The 20,479-nt window shown below is 37.7% G+C and overlaps 1 protein-coding gene across 1 annotated transcript in view; it reads right to left on the bottom strand.

Annotated features, from left to right (window-relative positions):
• Positions 1–14,594, bottom strand: part of LOC122477337 (melanoma-associated antigen B18-like) — a 141,337-nt gene extending 126,743 nt beyond the window's left edge. The window contains exon 1 of the mRNA XM_043570258.1: positions 14,475–14,594. The gene's annotated coding sequence lies outside the window, so the exon portion shown is untranslated. The remainder of the gene's footprint in view (positions 1–14,474) is intronic.
• Between the last annotated feature and the right edge of the window lie 5,885 nt (positions 14,595–20,479).

The following is a 20,479-nucleotide window of genomic DNA, read 5'->3' as shown; positions in this document are numbered from 1 at the left end:
TAAGGGTCTTGACAGGGGGAGATTATTTCAGGGCTCAATCTATAACTGTAAGCATCCTTCTCTTCGGAGAGAGAAGGTGTAACAATGGAAGCAGAGGTCAGAGAGGAGAGAAGATGCTACACCCCTGGGTTTGAAGAAGGAGAAAAGAGCCACAATTCTATAAGTGGGACGGCTTCAGGTAGTTGGATAAGACAAGGAAATGGATTTTCCCCTAAAGTTACAAGATGAACTATAGGCCTGCCAACATCTTCATTTTAACCCAGTGAAAATGATTTCAGACTTCTGATTTCCAAAACAGTAGAATAATAAATCTCTGGTGTGTCAGGCCACTACATTTTTTATATTTGTTATAGCAACAACAGTAAACTAATACAACTAGAAAACAGCATTATCATTTATGACAGACAATACTGTAATTAAATTGTTTTGAAGAGAAAAACAGGGAAGATGGTGGTGTAGGAGGGCACTGGGCTCACCTCTTCCTGCTGATCACTTAGATTCCACCCACATCTGCCTAAATAACCCAGAAAACTGCCAGAAGACTAGCAGAACGGACTCTCCAGAGCCAAGTGCAGACAAGAGGCCCACGGAAGAGGGTAGGAAAGGTGGAGAGGTAGTGCGCACTACATGGACTGGCGGGAGGGAGCCGGGGTAGTGGAGGGGCAGCCAGCCCACCCAGCAAGGCAGAGCCCCCAAGTCTGGCTTGCAAAAGCGGAGGGCCTGGACTGTGTGAGTTCAGACAGCCAGCGGGACTTAACACCTGGAATGTTATAAGTCAACAGCTCTTCTCGGAGAGCGGGAGGGCGAGGGGACACTGGGAGGGAGAGGTGTTTAGCCCTGGAAGATAGAGCTCAGCTCAGCGGGGAAAAAGGCCCTAGCCAGTGCCATCTCCCTCTCCCATCCCCCAGCCAAAATCCCAAAGGGATCCATTTCCCATCACCGAACTTGCTTGCACCTCACAAACACCCAATGCTGTGCTTTTGTGGATCCATCCCTCCAACGGGTCTGCCTCCCTCCTGGTGCTGCAAGGCCCCTCCCGAGGCGGACCACCGAAGGCAAAGCGAGCTGAGTCTGCCCCTGTGCACCTTGTGGATCCACCCCGGCTAATATGCCAGATTAGCCCATAGAAGCAGCACCACAAGCCTGGCAGTGTGCAAGTAGCCCAGACAGGGGCCACACCACTCCACAGTGAGTCCTGCCCCTGGGAGAGGGGAAGATAAGGTACACACTAGTCCAACTGTGGCCCTAGCAATGGGCTGGGAGCACACATTGGGTCTGACTGCTGCCCCGCCCACCAACACAAGTTACTCCAGACAGCACAGGGGAAGTGCCCTGCAGTTTGGAGCTACCACAGGGACTACCCAAAATGACAAAATGGAAGAATTCTCCTCAAAAGAAACTCCAGGAAGTAGCAACAGCTAACAAACTGATCAAATCCTATTTAAGCAATATAACAGAACAACAGTTAGAATAAGAGTCGTAAAATTAGTCACTGGGCTTGAAAAAAGCATAGAGGACAGCAGAGAATCTAATGCTACAGAGATCAAGTGACTAAGAAATAGTCATAAGGAACTAAAAAATGCTATAAATGAGGTGCAAAATAAAATGGAGGCAGCCATGGCACAGATTGAAAAGGCAGAGGAGAGAATAGGTGAATTAGAAGATAAAATTATGGAAAAAGTGGAAGCTGAGAAAAAGAGAAAAAAATCCAGGAGTGTGAGAGGAGAATTAGAGAACTAAGTGATGCAATCAAACACAACAATATCCATATCATAGGAATTCCAGAAGAAGAAGAGAGAGAGAAAGGGGCTGAAGGTGTACTGGAAGAAATCATACCTGAGAACTTCCCTGATTTGGGGAAGGAAAAAGGCATTGAAATCCAAGAGGCACAGAGAACTCCCTTCAGATATAACTTGAATCGATCTTCTGCACGACATATCGTAGTGAAACTGGCAAAATGCAAGGATAAAGAGAAAATTCTGAAAGCAGCTAGGGATAAACACGCTCTAACTTACAAAGGTAGACACATAAGAGTAGTAGCAGACCTATCTACTGAAACTTGGCAGGCCAGAAAGGAATGGCAGGATATCTTCAATGTGATGAACAGAAAAAAAAATATGCAGCTGAGAATCCTTTATCCAGCAAGTCTGTCATTCAGAATAGAAGGAGAGAGAAAGGTTTTCCCCAACAAGCAAAAAATGAAAGAATTCATCACCACTAAACCAGCCCTACAAGAGATCCTAAGGGGGATTCTGTGAATGAAATATTGCAAGGACTACAAAGTACCAGACATCACTACAACCATGTAACCTACAGACATCACAATGACTCTAAACCCCTATCTTTCCATAACACTGAATGTAAATGGATTAAATGCGCCAACCAAAAGACATAGGGTATCAGAATGGATAGAAAAACAAGACCCATCTATTGGCTGTCTACAAGAGACTCATTTTAGACCTGAGGACACCTTCACATTGAAAGTGAGGGGATGGAGAACTATTTATCATGCTACTGGAAGTCAAAAGAAAGCTGGAGCAGCCATACTTACATCGGACAAACTAAACTTTAAATTAAAGAATGTAACAAGTGATGAAGAAGGGCATTATATAATAATTACAGGGTCTATCCATCAGGAAGAGCTAACAATTATAAATATCTATGTGCCGAATACGGGAGCCCCCAAATATATAAAACAATTCATCACAAACATAAGCAACCTTATTGATAAGAATGTGGTAATTGCAGGAGACTTTAATACCCCACTTAGAACAATGGATAGATCATCTAGACACAGGATCAATAAAGAAACAAGGGTCCTGAATGATACATTGGATCAGATGGACTTGACAGATATATTTAAACTCTGCATCCCAAAGCAACAGAATAGACTTTCTACTCGAGTACACATGGAACATTCTCCAAGATAGATCACATACTGGGTCACAAAATAGCCCTTCCTAAGTATACAAGAATTGAGATCATACCATGCATACTTTCAGATCACAATGCCATGCAACTTGAAATTGACCACAGGAAAAAGTCTGGAAAACCTCCAAAAGCATGAAGGTTAAAGAACATCCTACTAAAGAATGAATAGGTTAACTAGGCAATTAGAGAAGAAATTAAAAAATATATGGAAACAAATGAAAATGAAAATACAACAATCCAAATGCTTTGGGATGCAGCGAAGGAAGTCCTGAGAGGAAAATACATTGCAATCCAGGCCTATCTCAACAAACAAGAAAAATCCCAAATACAAAATCAGCACACCTGAAGGAAATAGAAGCAGAACAGCAAAGACACCCCAAACCCAGCAGAAGAAGAGAAATAATATCAGAGCAGAAATAAACAATATAGAATTTAAAAAACTGTAGAGCAGATCAATGAAACCAAGAGTTGGTTTTTAAAAAAAATAAACAAAATTGATAAACCTCTAGACAGGCTTCTCAAAAAGAAAAGGGAGATGACCCAAATAGAGAAAATCATGAATGAAAATGGAATTATTACAACCAATCCCTCAGAAATACAAGCAATTATCAGGGAATACTGTGAAAAATTATATGCCAACAAACTGGACAACCTGGAAGAAATGGACAAATTCCTAAGCACCCACACACTTCCAAAACTCAAACAGAAATAAATAGAAAACTTGAACAGACCCATAACCAGCAAAGAAATTGCATCAGTCATCAAAAATCTCCCAACAAATAAGAGTCCAGGACCAGATGGCTTCCCAGGGGAGTTCTACCAGACGTTTAAAGCAGAAATAATACCTATCCTGCTCAAGCTATTCCAAAAAATAGAAAGGGAAGGAAAACTTCCAGAATCATTCTATGAAGCCAGTATTACTTTGATTCCTAAACCAGACAGAGACCCAGCAAAAAAAGAGAGCTACAGGCCAATATCCCTGATGAATATGGATGCAAAAATTCTCAACAAGACACTAGCAAATCGAATTCAACAGCATATAAAAAGAATTATTCACCATAATCAAGTGGGATTCATTCCTGGGATGCAGGGCTGGTTCAACATTCGCATATCAATCAATGTGATACATCACATTAATAAAAGAAAAGATAAGAACCATATGATCCTGTCAATCGATGCAGAAAAGGCATTTGACAAAATTCAGCAAACTTTCTTATAGAGAAAATCGGGATAGAAGGAACATACTTAAACATCATCAAAGCCATTTATGAAAAGCCCACAGCTAACATCATCCTCAATGGGGAAAAACTGAGAGCTTTTTCCCTGAGATCAGGAACACCACAGGGATGTCCACTTTCACCGCTGTTGTTTAACATAGTGTTGGAAGTGCTACCATCAGCAATCAGACAACAAAAGGAAATCAAAGGCATCAAAATTGGCAAAGATGAAGTCAAGCTTTCACTTTTTCCAGATGACATGGTATTATACATGGAAAACCTGACAGACTCCACCAAAAGTCTTCTAGAACTGATACATGAATTCAGCAAAGTTGCAGGATACAAAATCAACGTACAGAAATCAGTTGCATTCTTACACACTAATAATGAAGCAACAGAAAGACAAATAAAGAAACTGATCTCATTCACAATTGCCCCAACAAGCATAAAATACCTAGGAATAAACCTAACCAAAGGTGTAAAAGATCTGTAGGCTGAAAACTATAGAAAGCTTATGAAAGAAATTGAAGAAGATATAAAGAAATGGAAAAACATTCCATGCTCATGGATTGGAAGAATAAGTACTGTTAAAATGCCAATAGCACTCAAAGCAAACTACACATTCAATGCAATCTCAATCAAAATTGCACCAGCATTCTTCTTGAAGCTAGAACAAGCATTACTAAAATTTGTATGGAACCACAAAAGACCCCGAATAGCCAAAGCAATATTGAAGAAGACCAAAGCAGGAGGCATCACAATCCCAGACTTTAACTTCTACCACAAAGTTGTAATTATCAAGACAGCATGGTATTGGCACAAAAACAGACATATAGACTAATGGAATAGAATAGAGACTCCAGAATTGGACCCCAAAAACTATGGCCAACTAATCTTTGACAAAGCAGGAAAGAATATCCAATGGGAAAAAGACAGTCTCTTTAACAAATGGTGCTGGGAGAACTGGACAGCACCATGCAGAAGAATGAAACTAGACCACTTTCTTACACCATTCACAAAAATAAACTCAAAATGGATGAAGGACCTGAATGTGAGACAGGAAATCATCAAAACCCTAGAGGAGAAAGCAGGAAAAAACCTCTCTGACCTCAGCCACAGTTTCACACATTCAATTTCTTACTTGACACATCTCCAAAGGCAAGGGAATTAAAACAAAAATGAACTACTGGGACCTCATGAAGATAAAAAGCTTCTGCACAGCAAAGGACACAACCAACAAAACTAAAAGGCAAATGACAGAATTGGAAAAGATATTTGCAAATGACGTACCAGACAAAGAGCTGGTATCCAAAATCTATAAAGAGCTCACCAAACTCCACACCTGGAAAACAAATAATCCAGTGAAGAAATGGGCAGAAGACATGAATAGACATTTCTCCAAAGAGAAGGGCAAAGCATATTTAAAACATTCAAAAGAGAAACAACCACAACAAAAATCCAGCAAGAAACAAAATCCTAGACTGGAACCAGTCATTGTAAATTAAACAAGAATAAATGTGCATGCACACACCCATACAAATACACACTGGCACAGACTTCCTTCCTACCTTGAGGAAGAGGAATTGGGATCATTAGCACACTAACCACCACAATCTGGAGGCCCCTGGATGGCTCAGTCAGTGAATTGTCTGGCTCTTGATTTCAGTTCATGATCTTCTGGTTCATGAGATTGAACCCAACATCGGGCTCTGCCCTGACAGCATGGAGCCTGCTTGGGATTCTCTCTCCCTCTCTCTGTCCCTCCCCTGTTCATGTTCTCTTTCTGTCTCTCAAAATAACCATGAAAAAATTCTTTAAAAAATATAATTTGTACTGCAAAGAGAAATCATTAATTCAGCTTGCTCTGGTTGATAGAAAAATCTACCTTTAATTAAATAACCAAGTAAAATCAGGATCTTCTCACAATATAAAAGAATAAATACTATTTCTGAAATTATGCTCCAAGACCTTCAATGTTATACCCATGCTAGTATTTTCACACACAGGACTGATATGGAAATGACATATAGAGGACTCCCCTCATAACGAGGGGGAAAGTGGGCAGAATTAATACTTGACTTGCAGCTACAACTTGTTGCAGCACAGTAACAGTGATATTAAGAGTATGAATAGCAAATATATGGAAACCTTATTTCTAAAAGTTTGCAGAGAAATATAGGAGGCATACAAAAATGCCTCAGAATGTCAGGAAAGTTGAATGATGCCTGGAAGACGGAACACAACTACCTGTATTGATGACTGTAATGTCTTAAGAAGGAAACGGGGTTGCAAACTTGAGGGAAAGGAAGGATAAAGTTCTGCTGATGCAGGGAAGGAAGAGAAATTCTGTAAGGGCAAAGACGCTGACTTGTAATAACTAGGATGCAAGTGCTCAGAAGGACAGTGAAAGACATAATACGGAAGCAGCCTGTTAGGTATACTACACAGCTGAACTCCGAAGGTCTTCTGGACAAGCTGCAAACAACCAAACTGTCTCCTCTGATGACCCATCAATAGGACAGAATAGCCCCAACCAGTGCAGGCTGCCAGGCAACCAACAAATGACTCAAGAAGAGGAAAACAAAGTTTATTTCCAAAAGTGTGCAGTTTTTTCTTCTCTCCTCTTTCTCATATTTACATCCTACTTGTGCCTTCCACAGATGAAATCAATGTGTGCAGTAATTTCCCTTGTATAGAGGGAAAATACTGCACTAAGAATTCTCTATGTGTTTGAGTTGTGGGACAGGAAGACCAGGGGAGATGGAAAGTTTAGAGAAGAGCTTTGGCTGAGCAAGCCTGGGTTAAACTTAAGCAGTACACACTCCAGGTCCCTGAAGGAGATGTTGATAATCCTCTTTAGTCACAGAGCCTCCTAAAATAGGTCTTTAGCTGTTCAATTTCCTATTAAACTCAAAATAAGCAGAGTTTATGTGGAAGTAGGAACTGTAGAACATCATTACCCTGAAAGGATAAAATCAGGATTTACCTGCACATGGAAACAATTCCCCACTGCTTTTTAAAAAATAAACGTTTTATTTTAGAACAATTTTCAAGGGATCAGAAATTTCAGATTTCTCATACACCACACATCTGGTCTCTATTATATCTTACAGGACATTAGCATGGTGGATTTCTTACAATTAACCAGCAGTGATATATTGTTATTAAAAACAAAAGTCCTTTAATCCTTAGATTTCCTTCATTTTTATCTCACTTTTTTGTTGTTGTTGTTCCAGGGTACCACATTACCTGTAGCTATAATATCTCTTTAGGCTCTTCTTGGCTATGATTGTTCCTGAGACATTTCTCATTTTTTATTATCCTGACTGTTGCAAGATTATTGGTCAGGTATTTTGAAGAATTTCAGCCAATTGGGATGTGTGTGATATGTTTCTCATGATTAGATTGGAGTTACATGTATGGAGCAGGGAGAAAGATGATAAAGATAATATGTCATTTTCTTCACATCAGCGTGACTTCGTGACTTATCATCATTGATGTTAACCTTGACTGCCTGGTTGAGGTAGTGTTGTTTAGGTTTCCCCACTGGATAGTTCTTCTTTTCCTCCCCTTTCCAAATCGTACTTAATTTTTGGAAGGAACACACTATGCCCAGCCCACACCAAAGGAGTAAAAAGTGATGTTCCATCTCCTGGAGGACAGAGTATCTAAGTAAAGCTTTCACTGCATCCCACAAATTGTGGTAAGTTGAATTTTAATTTGGTTCAAAACATGTTTAAATTTTTCTTGATACATCTTCTTTGAGCCATGTGTTATTTAGAAATGTGTTGCTTAATTTCCAAATAATTGGAGATTTTCCAGCTATCTACTGTTACAGAATTCTATTTTAATTACACTATGGTCTAAACACATACTTTATGTAATTCCTATTCTTTTAAATTTCTTAACGGGAGTTTTAAGACCCAAGAACGTGGTTCATCTTACTAAATATCCCAAGTGAGCTTAAGAAAAATGTGTATTCTGCCATCATGAGATGGAGTAGCTTATAAATATCAGATTAAGTAGATTGTGAGTGATATTCAGGCAAACTATATTTCTACTAATTTTCTGTGTACTTGAACTTCAATTATTGAGAGAAGGATGTTGGAACTTACAACGATAATAGTGGATTTTTTCCACTTTTAGTTCTCTCAGTTTTTATTTCACATATTTTTTGCACTCTCCTCTTAGGTACATTCATATTTCAGACTGTTACGTCTTCTTTGAGAATTAACCCCTTTCTCATTATATAATGCTCCTCTTTATCTCTGATCATTTTTCTTGGCCTGAAGTTTACTTTTTCTGAAATTAATATAACACTCCAGATTTCTTTTGTTAAGTGCTAGAATGGTATATAATTTTCTATTCCTTTAACTTATCTCAATCTCTCTATTTTTAAGCTTTTTTGTTTGTTTGTTTGTTTGTTTGTTTATTTGGAGAGAGAGAGAGAGAGAGTGTGTGTGTGTGTGTGTGTGTGTGTGTGTGTGTGTGTGTGATGGGCAGAGAGAGAGCGGGAGAGAGAACCTCAAGAAGGCTCTGCACTGTCAGCAAGGAGTCTGATGCAGGGTTGGAACTCATCAACCATGAGATCATGACCCAAGCCAAAATCAAGAGTTGGATGCTTAACTGAATGAGCCACCCAGGTGCCAGAGAATCTTTTTATTTTAAGTAAAATATTTGTAGACAACATACAGTTGGATCTTTTTTTTTATCCACTCTGAGAATATGTTTTTTAATTGTCATATTGAGTAATATTTTAAGTGATTACTAATAGAGTTGGATTAATTTCTACCATGTTTGTAACTTTTACATTCATTGCATCTTTTTTGTTTCTTTCACACCCCATCCCCCAACCCCCTGCTTTTTTCCCCTGCCTTGTCTGGTTTTAAATGAGTCTTTTACATAATCTCATTTTATCTCCTCTCTTAGTATACACACATTATATTTCTTTTAAAGTTTGTTTTTTTTTTTTAGTAGCTGTGCTAGGACTTCCAATATGTATTTTAAACTTAAGTCTACTTTCTTTCTACTTTTTTAAAGTATAAAACTATACTGCTATATGTATACTGTCTTATAACAGAATATCCCAATATCTTCCCTCCTTTCTCTTAAGACATTTCTGTAGTTCATTTCACTTATCCAAATGCTGTAATCGCCCAGTGTATCCTAACTAGTTTTACTCTAAACAGCATTTCTTGTAGGGATGGTCTAGTGGCAATATATTCTCCAGTTTTTTTTTATGTCAGAAAATGGCTTTATTGCTCCACTTTTGAATAATAATTTTGCCAGATATAAAATTCTAAGTTTTAATTTTTTTGAACCCTGTGGCTTCATGTACGATTTTCTCTTTGTTTTTGATTTCCTCAAGTGTGAATATGATATGACAAGGTGCAGGGTATTTTTTTGAGGGGAAAGTTGTTGTCTATTATTAATTTCTAAATTTCTCAGCTGTTTAACTTCAAAAACTTGTGCTTCTCTTTTTTTCTGGTATTAAAATTATGCACGTTACACCATGAGAAATTACCTTATAGTGCCTGGATATTCTCTTTTTTAAAATTATTTTTTCTCTTTGCGTTTTAGTTTGGCAAGTTACTACTGAATTATCCTTAAGATCATGGATTCTTTCCTTATGCATGTCCAAATTGAGTATGTACAAGGTGGTAAATCCAGGGTTATGGAAGGGGATGTTGTTTGCTAGGGTTAAGAAAGCAGGAAACGGAACCTAGAAATAAAGGTAGTAAAATGCTATTGTTATTGTGTATAGGTTTGACATAATTACCTTCAACTGGGGATGAACAGTTATTTACACAGAAAGTATGAACTTCCATAACTTAGTATATAAATTGCATGGAATTATATGTGACATATTCTATAAAGATATGCAATTCATAGATGACTTCATTGATTCATCCCTCTACCATTCATTTAATAATCATTTCTTTTTTTTAAATTTTTTAAATGTTTATTTATTTTTGAGAGAGACAGAGTGTGAGCCGCAGGGGGGGGCGGTGACACAGAATCTGAAGCAGGCTCCAGGTTCTGAGCTGTCAGCACAGAGCCTAATGTGGGGCTCAAACCCACGAACCACAAGACCATGATCTGAGCCGAATTCGGATGCTTAACTGACTGAACCACCAAGACATCCCTGTTTTTGCCAAGGGCTTATTGTATGTCAGGTACTACTCTAGATACCAGAGATATAGCTGTGAATAAATGTTATTTTAGCTTTTATAGTGCTTACATTGCCATGGAAATAAATATTTTCAGTTTTTAATTAGTCATATGAAGACAGAAAGAATAGAACATGGTAGAGATATGTTCAGGAAAGGACTCTCTGAAGATGTGACATTTGAACAGAAACTTCGGGAAGGAGGAGGAGCAAGTCATGTGCAGAATGACGGAAAAATACTTCAAGAAGAGGGAGTATCAAGTGTTATAACTCCCAGTTGGAATTAGCTTGTCATGAATGATATAGAAGCAATGACAAGTGAGCAAGAAGGCAACTGTGGCTTAAGTGGAGCGAGCAAAGGAGTGAGCTGATTATATTAAAGGGTTTTCTATCCAATTCCACCCTCAGGGAAAGGGGGTTCCCTCCACACCACCACCAATTCTCCAGACACCAGCTGGGTGCCCTAGAATTCAAACTCAATTCTGACAATGACTACCTGAAAAGAGTATCAGACCCTACATTTTATGGGTTCAGTCCTATAAAATGGTCTCTCCCCTCTACTTCAGACACCAATCATAAACAAATTACCACCTGTGCTTCTGACCAACTGGCTATAGATTGGATGTTTCAATGACCCCCCTTTCCTTGCATTTCAGATGCCAGTCCTAAGTCCAGGTTGTCCCCTGTGCTTCTGAATGATTGGCTATATAAGTTAGAGGTTCGCATGACCCCTTCCTTGGTCCAAGTGATTTGCTAGAGCAGCTGACGGAACACAGAGAAACATTTTACTTAATAGATCACTAGTTTATAATAAAAGGATATAACTCAGGAACAGCCAGATAGAAGAGACACGTAAAGCAAAATATGGGAAAAAGGCAAGGAGCCTCGACGCTACACAGTGCACAACTCTCCTGAAATCTCCACATACTCACCAAACCAGAAGATCTCTGAACACTGTCCTTTTGGGTTTTTGTGGAAGCTTCATGATAAAGACGTGATTGATTAAGTCTTGGCCATTGGCAAGTAAACTCAATCTGCAGCCCCTCTCACTTCCCTGGGCTGAAAGTTCCAACCCTTTAATCACATGGTTGGCTCTCCCGGCAACCTGCCCCTATTAAATGCTGGTCCAAAAGTCACCTCGTTAGCACAACCAAAGACACCTTCATGGTTCTCATCACAGGAAATTCCACAAGGTTTAGGAGTGCTGTGCCAAAAACAGAGACAAAGATCAAATACGTATTTCTTATTATAAAATACAGTATCATAGGTCAAAGAAGTGAGGTTCAAAAATGAGGCAGGAGATGCATCTTGGTAGGTCAAGGTAAGCAGTTTTAATTGTATTGTGAGTGCGTGAAAACAATTATAAGGTTTTGATCAGAAAAAAGACATGATCAGCTGTTAATTTAAAAGATCATTCTTGGGGACACCTGGGTGGCTCAGTCAGCTGAGCATGCGACTCCAGCTCAGGTCATGATCTCGTGGTTTGTGAGTTCGAGCCCCACATTGGGCTCTGTGCTGACAGCTCAGAGCCTGGAGCCGCCTCCAGATTCTGTGTCTCCCTGTCTCTCTGCCCCTCCCCTGATCACACTCTGTCTCTCCCTCTCTCTCAAAAATAAATAAACATTAAAAAAATTTAAAAGATCATTCTTATTGCTATATGGAGAATAATATCCATGGCAAAGACTGAACCAAGGGAGATTAAATAGGGGGCTAGGACAATACTTCCTGTGGGAGTTGACAATGGCTTGAATAAAGTGTTAGCATTAGAGGTGTCTTTGTAAGAAGTAATCAGACTCAAGAAATATTTTAAATATAAAACCCATAGAATTTAATGATGAATTTGTACTCAAAGTTTATGTAAACAGAGTATTTTAGTAACTGGCTTGCTACTGAACACAGTACTAATGATATTCCATCCCATTCCATTCCACTCCAAGCCCAATGTGGGGCTTGAACTCAAGACCTTGAGGTCAAGAGTCACATTCTCTAGGGGCACCTGGGCGACTCGGTTGGGCGTCCGACTTCGTCTCAGGTCATGATCTGGCGGTCCATGAGTTCCAGCCCCACGTCGGGTTCTGTGCTCAGAGCCTGGAGCTTGCTTTGGATTCTGTGTCTCTGTCTCTCTGCCCCTCCCTTGCTCACACTCTGTCTTGTTCTCTCAAAAATAAATAAATGTTAAATTTTTTTTTAAAGAGAGTTACATGCTCTAATGACTGAGCTAGCCAGGCACCCCTCTATTTTATTGATATCTATTTCAAGTAGGCCTTGCAGGGAAGTAAGATATACTACCTCTTATGCCTCTTTGGCATAAGGATTATTTTAGACTGATTACTTTTAAGAAATATCAGAAAATGGAAAAGCTCTGAAAACTGAAAAGTTACCCTTCTGTAAGCGAAATTTGTATTTATAAACGAAATCATTTATAAGGCTATCTCTTTCTCTGTAATAGGAAGAAAAGGATGAGTCTAAATCTCTAGAAACTGTTATCAATGAATAGGCAAGGATTTAGGCCGATTCCTGGGGTATTTACCATGAGTGGATAGTTATCTGTCTGTATTCATGGGACAAGGCAAACCTAGGGTCCTCCTACTGCTCTGCCATATTCCTCATTCACTACTTAGAAGGCAAGAATTTAAATCTGCTTAAAAACCTTTCCCTGCTTTCCCTGGTAACCTCCCATAACTGACCCCCTTATACATCTTTTGTCTTTAAGTGAAGATGACATTTAAGGTGGTCACTTGGGCCATTTCAGGGACTAACTCAGTTTTCATGGGTTCTCCCAGATATATAGGAGGTATACATGTTCTTGAACTTCTATTTCTCTTTCTCCTGTTAATCTGTCTTTTATTATATGGGCACCTCAGCCAAAAACCTATAAAGGAAGAAGGAAAATTATTTTTCCTCCCCCATATCTTATGCTCTAAGTATGAGAAGTAAGGATAATTATTATGTTTATCAAGAATAGAGTTTTAGGTCTTATTTAAAATTTTTCATTGATTTATCAGATAGTTGCTGAATATCTACTGTAAACCAGATGCCATCTTAGATAAAAGGGGTCCATCAGTGAACAAAACTTTAAAAAATTGTTACCTACATGAAGTTTTCATCTTAATGGGGTTAGACAATAAAGATAATTAGTTATATAGTATGTTAAAAGATGATATGTACTATCAATAAAATAGGAAGGTGGTGCTTCTCAAACTGTAAAGTGCGTATTAATCAACTGGGACCTTTTAAACATGGATTCTGATTTTAAGAGGTCTATGTAGGGGCCTCAGTTTGGGTATTTTTAAAAGCCCTTAAGTTATTCTACCTGGCGTTACTCTTTATCAAAGGGGAACTAGGAATCTTAAGAACAGACTAGGATGAAAAGTCAGTAAAGTGAAATAATACTCTAAGAGAAAACTGATATAATAAAAATAAGGAAAGCTGAGGAGAAGACAAGAAAGGAAAAAGTAAAATGAAAACTCACATGAGAAAGTACAAACTACAGAGCCCCTGGGTGGCTCAGTCAGTTAAGCTTCTGATTCTTGGTTTCAGCTCAGATCATAATCTCACAGTTCGTGGGTCTGAGCATTGCTTTGGGCTCCACGCTGATGGTGTGGAACCTTCTTGGGCTTCTCTCTCTCTGCCCCTCCCCAGCTATCTCTCTCAAAATAAACAAAGCAATTAAAAAAAAGAAGAAAGTGCAAATTAGGATTGATGTAGAGGATGAAGCATAGATGTTCTCCCAAAAAGTCAGAAAAAAAGAATGATGCAAAACAGAAAAAAAAAAGAGATAGCTGATATGAAGACTGGAGTGTAAAGCAGTAATCTACAAATAACTGGAATATTTAAAAAAGAAATGAAGACAAATGAAACAAAGGCAATGACCTTGGTTGAAATCCTCAATGTTTTTCCATTGCTCTCAGGTGGAGAGGACAATGCTTATCATTGTTACCACTGCAAATGCAGCCAGTTCAAAAATGCAGGAGAGCTCTATCTTGGCCAGAGTACCATACACCAGTTATCAATCCCAAAGGTGCAGACCACCATGCCATCCCAGGGGATTACTGTAAACACTTCTGCCCACTGCGTCTTGGTATGAGAATTGCCAAAAAAAAAAAAAAAACACAAAAAACATTGCCGTCAAGAACTGGATGGACTACCTTACTTACACAGAGGAGGAGACAGCAAAGTCAGCTTCGATGGTGGGCGTCAGTCCCCTATGGTCAGTAGGTTTCTCCTTGTGGCCAGATGCAGGGCATTTCGCCTACGCACAGACTTCCGATGCCAGAGTGGAGGGAACCCTGTCCCTTCCTCTCAGAGGGCAGATATAACAGTGGGATTGGCTAGGTGCCATATGACGCACACACTTTCATCAGAGACAAAAGAGTACTCATTGAGTCTGAAACAAGGAAAAATATTCCCACACAAGGTGATAAGCTGGGCACAAGCTGTGTGGACTCTATCTCTTAGTAAGGGAATGTTCCAGACCCAAGGCCCATCCTTAAGCAGCTAAGTGGGGGTGGAAAGACTATATGCAGGAGACTGCCTTTCCCAATGGTTTAAACATTGGAAAAGAGACACTATATTTTCAGTATGTACTTAGAATATTTATGAGAAACAAATGAAAAATGCTTAAAAAGTTAGCAAATGAAATATGGCTACTGGCTATGAAATTAATATAGAACCAATAATTCTAATCCATGCAACAAAGAGATCATTCAAAAATATAACTGAAAATATTAATTTTTACTTTTATTTTTTATTTTTTAAATAATTTGTTGTCAGGTTAACTAACATAGAGTGTAGTCTTGGCTTCAGGAATAGAGTCCTGTGATTCATCACTTACATACAACACCCAGTGCTCATCCCAACAAGTGCCCTCCTCAATGCCCATAACCCATTTTTCCCACCACCCCCCACCCTCCACCCCCACCAACCCTCAGTTTGCTCTCTGTATTTAAAAGTCTCTTAGGGTTTGCCTCCCTCTCTGTAACTTATTTTGCATTCTCTTCCCCTATGGTCTTCTGTTAAGTTTCTCAAATTCCATGTGAGTGAAAACATACATCTGTCCTTCTCTGACTTAACTTAGCATAATACCCTCCAGTTCCATCTACTTTGTTGTAAATGGCAAGATTCCATTCTTTTTCATCGCTGAGTAGTATTCCATGGCATATGTATATATACCACTTTTTCTTTATCCATTCATCACCTGATGGACATTTGGGCTCTTTCTATACTTTGGTTATTGCTGATAGTGCTGCTATAAACATTGGGGTACATGTGCCCCTATGAATCAGCTCTCCTATATCCTTTGGATAAACTCCTAGTAGTGCAATTGCTGGGTCATAGGGTAATTCATGTTTTAACTGAGGAACCTATACACTGTTTTCCAGAGTGCCTGCAACACTTTGCATTCCCACCAACAGTGCAAAAGGGTTCCCATTTCTCCATATCCTTGCCAACATCTGTTGTTGCCTGAGTTGTTAATTTTAGCTACTCTGCCCCATGTGAGGTGATATCTCAATGTAGTTTTGATTTGTATTTCCCTGATGATGAGTGATGTTGAGCATCTTTTCATGTGTCTGTTGGCCATCTGGATGTCTTCTTTGGACAAGTGTCTATTCATGTCTTCTACCCATTTTTTCACTGGATTAGTTGTTTTTCTGGTGTTGAGTTTGGCAAGTTCTTTATAGATTTTAGATACTAATCCTTTATCAGATATGTCATTTGCAAAATCTTCTCCCATTCCTAATGGTGCCTTTTAGTTTTGTTGACTGTTTTCTTTGCTGGGCAGAAGGTTTTTATCTTGATGAGGTCTCAATAGTTCATGTTTGCTTTTATGTCCCTTGCCCTCAGAGACATGTCCAGTAAGAAGTTGCTGCAGCCAAGCCCAAAGAGGTTGCTGTGTGTTTTCTCCTCTAGGATTTTGATGGTTTCTTGCCTCACATTTAGGTCTTTCATCTATTTGGAATTTTAAAAATATTAATTTTTAAATAGTAATCCATTGGTGGTAATGGTTACAATCCATTGGTGGTGATGGTTGTATGTACTTAATACCACTGAACTGTACATTTAAAAAATGGATAACACTCTAAGTTTTATGTTGTATGCATTTTACCATAATAAAAAATGCAATTTAAAAACAAACAGCAATCTATAAGGTAATATCTCAAGAAAAATATTTATCAAGAAAAGTACAACATGTATTAAAAAAAATGAAACTTCTATTCAAAGGTATAAAAAAATCTTTGGTGAACCAATAGAAATACAGAGTTCCTATAAATACAAATCTAAATAGCAAATATTTCTATTCTCCTTAGTTAAAATATAAATACATTAAAATTAAAACAACCCGATGATTTGTTAAGTAAACAAAATGATACAAAGCTATTCTAGAAAATATACCATTCAAGAATGTGCTGCATGGGGCACCTGGGTGGCTGAGTCGGTTAAGCGTCCAACTTCGGCTCAGGTCATGATCTCGCGGTCCGTGAGTTCAAGCCCCACGTCGGGCTCTGTGCTGACTGCTCAGAGCCTGGAGCCTGTTTCGGATTCTGCGTCTCCCTCTCTCTCTGACCCTCCCCCGTTCATGCTCTGTCTCTCTCTGTCTCAAAAATAAATAAATGTTAAAAAAAATTAAAAAAAAAAGAATGTGCTGCAGACATCTGAAAAATATGAATAATAAAGTAAAAAATGATTTTATAAGTTTAGAGGCAGATAGGTGTATAGAAGAGGAAATCAAGTCCAGAATGACATACACCTGAAGACTTTCTTTGCAGTCCAACCTCAAGTTTCTCTTTCAATAGCGGGATTCATCTGCTATACATGTAATTTAATAGATGTTCTGGGTTTTGTTCCATCCATCTCACTTTATGTTTATCCATTATTTTTTTTCTTTATTTTTTCTTAGTTTTTTGCTGGATTGGCTACACTACTATTAATTCCATTTCTTTCCTTTGTTAATTGGACCTTATACTGGCTCTTATCATTCTACTAGTATGTCTTCTGTGCCCAGAATCAAACATATAGTTATTTTAAAATATACCAAAAGAAAATGCTGACCATGCTTCTTGAGTTTACTCCTTCCTCCAGTACAATGAAACATTTTGAACATTTTTACTTCTTTCAATGCTTCATACTCTTAGGACCTACTTAGAATGTTTTCAGTTAATTTCTTTGCAGTTCCACCCACTCTTAGGTTTTGATGAGATAGGTTAGTACTTTTGATACCTTACTATGATTAGTCTCTTCCTTGCAGCATTTTTCTTTGCCAAGAATCATTACTACTAAGTGTTATCACTTAGTATTTGTATTTCAAATTTTCATTCCAAATATCACAATCCAATTACATACAAATATGGCTAGGTCATAGGTTTTTTCTTTTAATGTTTTTAATGTTTATTTTTGAGAGACAGAGAGAGACAGAACGTGAGTGGGGGAAGGGAAGAGAGAGAGAGACACAGAATCTGAAGCAGGCTGAGCTGTCCGCAGAGAGCCTGACACAGGGCTTGAAACCATGAGGTGTGAGATCATAACCTGAGCCAAAGTCAGATGCCTAACTGAGTGAGCCACGTAGACACCCCTCTGGTTTTTTATTATTTACTGTTTCCTCTCCTATTTCTCACTCCCTGTTTTGAAGGTTCTGTTCCATTTGTTGTTTGGTTAGAATAATCTTTCTAGTAGCTTCCTGAGATAAGGTAGATGGGTAATATGTTCCATTATTTTCTGTATAACCACAAATGTCCATTGCTCACCCTGGAAAGTGAATTACATCAGAGCTAGGTATAAATTTTTCTGTGTTACAATCATGTTTTCTCCACATCCTACACATACTATTTTTCCCTATCTGAAGCTTCCAGATTGCTTATGAAAAATTTCATTGACAGTCTAATCCTTTTTCAAGTAACTTGTCTTTCTCTCTAAAAACTTGTACATTTTATTTTCCTCGCATTGAATTTAGGAATTTTATCTAAATGCCTATCTTTTCCATCAATTCTCCAAAAGAGTTAGTGAGCCCTTTGAATCTGCAAGCATCTTTTTTCAAACCAAGGAAATCTTCTTTGATATTGTTCTTCTGTTCCTTTTAATTTTTCTGCAGATCATATATAGGCATACTTTGTCCTGTTTTCTTCACTTAATTTCTCAGGTCAATAGGTTCTCAGAGGTGGCTATTCTCTTCATTAACTTATCTACTGCATTTTAAAATTAAGAAAAGTACATTGATATTCTTTTTTAGTTCCAGAAATGTTTTGCATTGGAATGCTACAAGTGAGTTTCCTCAACAACTATTATGAGTTTCATGCAGGAGATGTCATCTCTCTTGTCAGCAGCTCTACTTCAGGAGAAGTCACCTTACAGGTGCCCTGCTTTTTCTTCCAATTTGGTTGCTGGATTCAATTAAGCCCATTGCTATTTACTTTTGCCGGCAGAATGCTTTGTTCATCCTATGTTATCACATCAAGCTGTTGAGCAAATATAGTTGTCAGATGGAATGCAAATTTCAAAACTAATTTTGATGATATTAACAATGTAGTTTCAAATAATCCGTTGTATAAATATATAGCAAAAAGTGGATGCAACAAGAAATGGATGTGAAACACTATTGTAATTTGTGTTTTATGTAGGCCCAACCCAAAAGAAGCCATTCAACCTTGACTTGGATAGTTAGAGAAATATATTCAAGTATATTATTTTAAAAATCATAAACATCAAAAATAGTAAAAATAAACGCAGAACGTCCAGGTCACTATGTAAAGCTGGTTTAAGTTCTGGTAGACATAAAACACAATGTTAAAATATTAGATAATGCTGGAAAGAAGCAGTAAATCATTTGCCAATGATAGTTTCACATCTAGAAATACCAGCTGATCAAGACAAACTGCTTACAAAGGTCTTAAGTCAACAGATTCCCAGTTTAATTTCAATAATATTTAAGTAATAAAAAGAAACAAAAAGATTCCCTTCCAAGTAGCGAATACAAAACCAAACAATATCCTAACAGTAACAACAGCATCAGCAAACACAATAGCACATGCTATGCCCAAGAATTATTTTAAGAGCAAAAAAAAAAAAAAAAATTAGGATATAAAAGAAGAAATGTTTGAATAACTTGACAAAATTCTGACAAAAAAAGAGTAAATCTGTGGCTCAGTGGAAACACAGAATATTGCAATTGATTCTTCATAAATTAATTTACTGCTTTAATTTAATCCCCACCAAAATTCACTTAGGGAGGCTCATTCATGAATACACATGCAAGAAATCACCAACAAAGTATTAGAAAAATGTATGGTATAGAGAATTATAATATAACCAAAATGAATATATTGAAAGATCACAATGGTAGCTCAACATTAGAATATATGTAAAGACCATTCTCCACAAGAGACGACAGGAGAAAGGCAGTAATTTGACCTCATAATGCAAAACGTTATAAAATTCGGCACCATTTGAGTAGAGAAACTCAGTAAACCAGGAATATAAGTGAACCTCCTGAACCCAACAAATAGAATCAGCCAAAACACTTGAACGAACATCCCTTATAATAAAAAATATTAGAAGCATTCTCTTAAAATTCAGAAACAATTAAGAAAGCCAGGTAAGCGCTGATTCCAATCATTATACCGGTGATCCTGGTCAGTAAAATAGAAAAAGCAATTTAAATTGTGTGTGTGTGTGTGTGTGTGTGTGTGTGTGTATTAGCATGTAAAAAAACCAAAAAACAAAAAAAACCTGTCATTATGCACAAGTGATTTTTACCTTAGAAAACCCAGAAGTGCTACAAACATTATAAATAATACAAAGTTAGCAAGTTGGCTTTCTATGAGATAAACATAATCCAGAACACATAAAAGCATAATTTAAACATACTTTTTACAATTACTAAGAGTTTCACAGGGAAAAAAACTAACAAAATATATTATTGAGGCATAAATGTGAAAAAGCAAACCTTGAAAGTCATTAGAAGAAAATACAGTATTATACATTTCTCACCTAGGGAAAGTAAATAATTTATCTAAACAAGTTTGCTTAATTCAACCAAATCAAAATTCAAAATTTCTGTTGATGAGAAAAAAATGAGTAAAGTAAAAAGAAAATTCAAGCAACAAACAGAAAGAAAAAAAATCTTAATACAGAACTTACTAACTGTTACTGTTTGGAATGTGTAAAGAAA

Source organism: Prionailurus bengalensis, chromosome X, assembly GCF_016509475.1.
Source record: "Prionailurus bengalensis isolate Pbe53 chromosome X, Fcat_Pben_1.1_paternal_pri, whole genome shotgun sequence".
Taxonomy (NCBI): domain Eukaryota; kingdom Metazoa; phylum Chordata; class Mammalia; order Carnivora; family Felidae; genus Prionailurus; species Prionailurus bengalensis.
The sequence above is the reverse complement of the archived record's forward strand: the minus strand, read 5'-3'. Positions and strand labels throughout refer to the sequence as shown.